This window comes from Chiloscyllium plagiosum, unplaced genomic scaffold, assembly GCF_037043375.1.
Source record: "Chiloscyllium plagiosum isolate Xiang-an unplaced genomic scaffold, Cpla_swu_hap1 HiC_scaffold_8, whole genome shotgun sequence".
NCBI lineage: Eukaryota > Metazoa > Chordata > Chondrichthyes > Orectolobiformes > Hemiscylliidae > Chiloscyllium > Chiloscyllium plagiosum.
Window position 1 is genome coordinate 6,779,429 of NW_028270146.1, and position 6,802 is coordinate 6,786,230.

The 6,802-nt window shown below is 45.9% G+C and overlaps 1 protein-coding gene across 2 annotated transcripts in view; it reads left to right on the plus strand.

Moving 5' to 3' along the window:
• Positions 1–1,629, plus strand: part of mthfd1b (methylenetetrahydrofolate dehydrogenase (NADP+ dependent) 1b) — a 97,394-nt gene extending 95,765 nt beyond the window's left edge. For both annotated transcript variants that reach the window (XM_043696891.2, XM_043696890.2), the window contains exon 28: positions 529–1,629. The gene's annotated coding sequence lies outside the window, so the exon portion shown is untranslated. The remainder of the gene's footprint in view (positions 1–528) is intronic.
• The last annotated feature ends 5,173 nt before the right edge of the window (positions 1,630–6,802 follow it).

Sequence of the window (6,802 nt, forward strand, 5' to 3'; positions counted from 1 at the left end):
GATCCTCTGCTCATTTCCCCACTGCACAGTGTCCTGTACTGTGTCCTGTTCAGTTGACCATTGGAGCTTTCCATTTTCAACTTCAATGAATTGTGTGTTGTTGTTGCCAGTGGGTTATGTCTGCATCTCCTGCTTACCTGAACCCCCACCCCAACACTGGTGACAGTTTTACTGTAACCAAAGCAGCCTCCTGATTCCAAACACCTCTGATCCAATTCTGATGGAGAGACACTGGACTCGAAATGTTAACTTTGCTTTCTCCCAACAAATGAGTTTCCCCAGCAGTTTCTGTTTTTGTTTCAGATCTTCAGTTTTTGTTTTATATTTTGTCTCTGATCAAGTCTCCTATTAACTTGCCTTGCACTCAGGGGAATGAGTGTAAATGTGAGTCATTTATGTATGGTTCCACCATTTAAAATGTAGTCTCTTCGTAATATGAAATACTGAAAATCCAAAGTGGGGATACTCTTGATACTGAGCTGTTGCTGTGGTTGGTAACTGTCACATTTTTTTTCCTCTACCTTACAGTCTGAAAAAGGTTGAAATTATCCAAAGGTGCAGAGAGCTCCTGCAAGACTGGAAGCCAGGTGGTTTGTTTGACTGAGAACCTCCATGTGGTTAGAGCCATGTAGCAATACTGATTCTGCCTTACCATATTGTGCCTGATTGATGGTATGCAAGTACAGTCAATAGCAGAAATTATAAAGCACACACTGACAATCAAAAATTCATACTGCTGTCACAACTTCTCAAAGTCTAAATAAATAATGAGTGTGACAGCTTTCCCCTAGATCATGTTGGTTTCAGTGTTTACACGCGCACACACACACAGTCTCTCTCTCTCTTCCTCCAACTTCTACATGTGATGCCTTTTTAGTTTCAAAAAAGATGAACATTAAAGGAACTGGGTTCCGTTCTGACACCCCACATCAGATCGGAGAGCTCCTGTCAGATTTCCCATGCTGACGTATCTGTGTGACAGCACATTCCAGGCACTGACCACTCTCTGTGTAAAGAAACCTGTCTCTCACATCCCCTTTAAACTTCCCCATTTTACCATAAATCTATGTCTCCTAGTGATTGACATTTCCATCCTGGGAAAGAGACTCCTACTGTCCATTCTATCTATGCCGCTCATCATTTTGTAAACTTTAAATTTCTAATATTTAGCATCCATCATCTTATTGTTATTACTGATGGATTAAATTAGATTTTAAAAAAGATAAATATTGACCAAGAAGGGCTGCGGTGACCACCCGACCTCAGATTGAGGGAACTCTGGGAGACCCAATTGGAATAAAGGAAACCAGCTCCACTGAAATTACCATTTTATCCGAGTCAGCATCAAGAAATGTTTACTTCACTTCCCTGCTCTCTCCTCATCACGGAAAACTGGGCCTGGCGATAAAACAAATTGAGAAAATAACCGTTGATCAGCAAATTAGATAAACATTGCCACTGCTGAGGATACCAGTCAATAATAAACTGTGGTCCCTAGGTTAAAAAGCTAATTCCTCAAGGTCTTCAACTTCTTTATTCTTCCTGTCTGTACCAGACAATCCCTCCCTTTTAAACTTGTTGCCTGTGTTTGTGTGAGTGTGTTTAATAAACAATGCATGAGTAATAAAACTCTTTCTTATACATGAGAAAACCTGGTAATTAACTTCTCTGTTTTGAACTGGAAAACCACATTTCCAATTGCTTAAGAAAAGATGAGCTAAGTACCCATCCTCCCCTAGGTATTACATACTCATCTCCTTACTAACACCCACCCATTTCCACATACTCCAAATCACTGGGCTTCAGCCATCTCTGTTCCACGTCCTGCTGGAATGCTCATTTATGCCTTTATTACCTCGACATGCGACTATTTCAGTGCAATCTTGACCATGACAGACACACGCCAAGGGTGTGAGAGAATGCCTTTTTCATAATTCACTCACAGAATGAGTGTGTCATTGGATAGACCAGCATCTATCGCCCGTCCCTAATTATCCAGAGGCAGTTAAGAGTCACCCACATTGCTGTGGGTCTGGAGTCACATGTAGGCCCGACCAGATGAGAATGGCAGTTTCCTCCCCTAAAGGACAGATCGGTTTTTCCCCTGACAATTGGCAGAGGATTCATTGTTATCATTAGACTCTTAATTCCAGGAGGAATTAAAACCAAAATCAAATTGTACCATCTGCCATGGCAGGATTTGAGCCTAGGTCCCCAGCACTTTACCTGGGTCTCTGGCTTAATAGTCCAGATAGTGCCACTAGACCATTGCCTCCTCTTGGAAATATATTGCTGTCTCTTTAGTGTCGCTGGGTCAAAATCCTGGAATTCCCTCCCTAAGGGCATTGTGGGTCAACCCACAGCAGATGGACTGGAGCAGGTCAAGAAGGCAGCTCACCCCTACCTTCTCAATGGGCAACTAGGGACGGGCAGTAAATGCTGGGCCCAGCCAGCGATGTACAATGAGTCAATAAAAAGCTAACTTGCCGCACGATGACTGTGCCTTCAGCTGACTACTACCCAAACTCTGAGATTACCTCACCTCACCCCGACAGCTCTCCACCTCTCCTCCTTTCAGACACTGCACCAAGCCTAGCCCTTTGATCAGGCCTTTAGCCACTTGTCCTTCTGTGGCTTGTTATTAGATTTGATCTTGTAGTGTTCCTGTGGGGAACCTGACCAGGTTTTATGATGTGAAAGGTGCTACCTCAGTCCTTGCTCGATACTAACTCAGTTTGGTCTATGGGAGCTTGCTGTGTAATTGGCTGCTCTAACTGTGCCAGTAAGCACTTTGCCAAGTGATTGGCAATGTCCTGAACTGCTGCTGTTTGTCAGTGAAATGCAACTTTTTCTTTCCTGCACCTTTTACAGAAATGGCCAGGTCCTCTGGAAATTCTGACTCAGTACCTTAGCATTCTCACAGTAAACAAAATCTCAGTCACAGTGTGTTTTAATCTGAAATGTTGTTAATTCACAGCCAGAGAGCACAGCTGCCTCAGGTTCTAACAGTGCCATGTGATGAAAGCCTTTTAATTTAACTCCCCTTCGACTGTATAACCATGAGAGATGCTACCTCAATGTAGCAGTTTGAAATTGATGTTGACAGTAAGTTGCTCATAACAAATACCACAGGAGAGACTTTTACGTAGAGCAACCATGATCTCATTGAATGACAGAGCAGACATGATGGGCTGAATGGTCTGCTTCTGCTGTTTTGTCTCATGGTAAGATCACTGCTTGAGCATGGCAGAGAACCAAGGCTAATGATCTGGAGTCACCAGTTCAAATCCCACCCCACTCCGGCAGCTAGTGGAATATAGAATTAAATTCAGTTAGTAAATCTGCAGTGTGAAATGAGTGCTGGTGACCATGTATTTATCTGTGGATCATCAATATCCTTCAGGAAGGGAACTCCGACTGGTCTGGCTACATGTGAAAGACACGACGTGTACAAACCTCTATTCAATTCCCACCACCAGGAAGCAAGGAAACACCCGAGTGGCCAGTGACAAGCAGTGCCCTTCACATCAAAGGGCAGTGCTGTGTGATCAAACAGTGAAGGGGAGGGTAGGGACTGAATCAAATGCACTGATCCAGGCCCTGCAGCTCCTGACAGACATCAGGGAAAAGTAGCCTGTCGCACTTGAGCCCGGTAGAACTTGAACCAGCAATGTTTTCATCCAAACTCAGATGTGTTGTCCATTATGCCACTGGCCCAGTGCACACAATCCAACTTTTCCTCTTTATTTTTCTTTTTTTTCTCTTTTGCTTATTTTTTCCCCAGCACCCATAACCCTTTTGGTTTTTTTCCTTTGTTTAACCCCCACACTACTGCCTAACTGTGGTCGTGCTTATTTTTTTCCCCAGCACCCATGTTGTGTGTGTGTGCAGGTGTGAGACACTGAGAGACACAAGGTGCACGAATCTTTATCCAATTTCCACCACCAGGAAGATAGGAAAACACCCGAGTGGCCAGTGACAAGTAGTGCCCTTCACAAAAGGGCAATGCTGTGTGATCAACAATCCAACTTTTAGAAAGGGAACACCAATTTGAGGTGAGAGGAGGGTGCTGATTAGTTGGTGTGGGGATGCAGCAGGAACTGAGAGCTGTCAGTCTCTGTGTGCACACAATCAGGTTCACATCTTCCTGGGTGCCTTTGTGACACACAATGCCTGGAGACCTCATGGAAACCTTTTCCCTTTGAACCGGTAACTTGTATCAGGGTCCCTGAATTCGTCATAAATGTTAAACTTGCTTCATTCACTATTGACAATTAATTATAGTTCTTTCACCTCCTGTTCCTGAGATGTGAGCAAGGTGAGGGGTTGGTCGTTGATGCAGGTTTGCTCTGGATCTTAGCTCAGGTCAGTGTTTTGAGTTAAAGATGGTGATTCTTTCCCACTGTGTGGCTGTATTTTACTTTCTCCTGTTCAATTCACAACTGAAGCTGCTGAGGAAGATTGTGCCAACAGACAATAGGTGCAGGAGTAGGCCATTCTGCCCTTCGAGCCAGCACCACCATTCATTATGATCATGGCTGATCATCCTCAATCAGTATCCTGCTCCTGCCTTATCCACATAACCCTTGACCCACTATCCTTAAGAGCTCTATCCAACTCTTTCTTGAAAGTATCCAGAGACTGGGCCTCCACTGCCTTCTGGGGCAGAGCATTCCACACACCCACCACTCTCTGGGCGAAGAGGTTTCTCCTCAACTCTGTTCTAAGTGGCCCACCCCTTATTTTTAAACTGTGTCCTCTGGTTCGGGACTCACCCATCAGCGGAAACATGCTTGTTGCCCCCAGGGCATCCAATCCTTTAATAAATCTTTTCTGAACCCTTTCAAGTTTCACAACATCTTTCCGATAGGAAGGAGACCAGAATTGCACACAATATTCCAACAGTGGTTTGCCATTTGAGTACGTGACAATAAAGCTAATTCAATTCAAACTCCTCCATGCTCCAGCTTTCTGCTGCCTATAAGGTGAAAATAGATTTGATTGGAGGCTTTCTTTTATGGAAAAGACTAGAAGGGGTCAGAGTTCAAAGAGAAACAGTATTCCATTTACTATTGGGACGAGGAGGAGATTTTCTTCACAAATGGGTTTTGTAACTCTGCAGCATTCTGTCTCTGACCGCAGGGGAGGTTGGACCACTGAGCATTTTGACTTCGGCAAGATACGCAATTCATAGAATCCTTAGTGTGGAAGCAGACTGTTCAACCTACCGGGTCCACACTGACCCTCCGAAGAGCATCCCACCCAGACCCAGTCCACCCTACCCTACATTTCCCCTGGCTAATCCACCTAGCCCACATATCCCTGAACACTACCGGGCAATTTCCCATCCATCCTAACCTGTGCATCTTTGGACTGCGGGAGGAAACTAAAGGACACCCACATAGACACAAGGAGAATGCCTGTACGGGGTTTGCACAGTCACCCGAGGGTGGAATCGAACCACTGTGACTGAAGTGCTAAACAAGTGTGAGGTAATGTATTTAGGCAAGTCTAATCCTAGAGTGAATTATACAATGAACGGAGGAGCCTTGGGAAAAGTTGATGAGCAGAGCGATCTGGGAGTGCAGGTCCATTGTACCCTGAAGGTTGCTGCACAGGTGGATAGAGTGGTCAAGGAGGCATGTGATATGCTTGTCTTCATCGGACGGGGTATTGAGTATAAGAGCTGGCAGGTCATGTTAAAATTGTACATGATGGTTTGGCCGCATTTAGAATACTGTGTACAGTTCTGGTCGCCACATTACCAAAAGGATGTGGACGCTTTGGAGAGGGTGCAGAGAAGGTTTACGAGGATGTTGCCTGGTGTGGAAGGTGCTAGTTATGAAGAGAGGTTGAGTAGGTTAGGTTTGTTTTCACTGGAAAAAAGGGGATGGGTGGGACCTGATTGAGGTTTACAAAATCATGAAGGGTATAGACAGGGTGGATAGAGACAAGCTTTTTCCCAGGTTGAAGGATTCAATAACAAGAGGTCATGCTTTCAAGGTGAGAGGTGGAAAGTTTAAGAGGGATACACGCGGCATGTACTTCACACAGAGGGTGGTGGTCCCGAGAAGAGGCAGGCACTGTAGATTCATTTAAGATGTGTCTGGACAAATGCATGTGTAGGTGGGGAGCAGAGAGGCACACGATGGTCAAACAGCTGTGTTCTGGTCCTCACACTCTGGTACATGCTGTTCTTTGCGAACTATCTCTTTCACTCGGCAACCTCTCATTCACCTCAAATATAGGGTCTGACTCCTTCCTCACCAGTACTGACGGAGGTCTGCAGCCTTGTTCCTCAGAGAAACAGACAGAGAGCCCTGGGCAGGGTCTATTCGGAGGTGGATGGTGCTGCACTGACAGTCCCGCTGACAGTACTGATAGCTGTAAAGGTACAGAATTCGTCAGCTAGCAGGAGCTGGATTATCCATCAAAATCAGCCAAACCACCCTTTCAAAACATGGACAGTCTGCAGGTTGCTGATCGTGACCATTTCCTGAATCTCCCCCATCCCTGAGCTTCTCATCCCCGGGCTCCCCCTCCCCGGACTCCCCATTCCGGGACGCCCCATCCCCAGACACCCCATCCTGGGACTCCCCCATCTCCAGACTCCCTGTCCCTGAGCTCCCCATCCCCGGACTCCCCAACCTGGGACTCCCCATCCCAGGGCTGCCTGTCCTGGGATACTCCGTCCCCGAGCTCCCCATCCCGGGACAGCCCATAATGCGACTCCACAGTCACCATCCATCTTTCACTTAATGCTACAATCAGCACACACGTGTCACCAACGCTGGAACTGCAA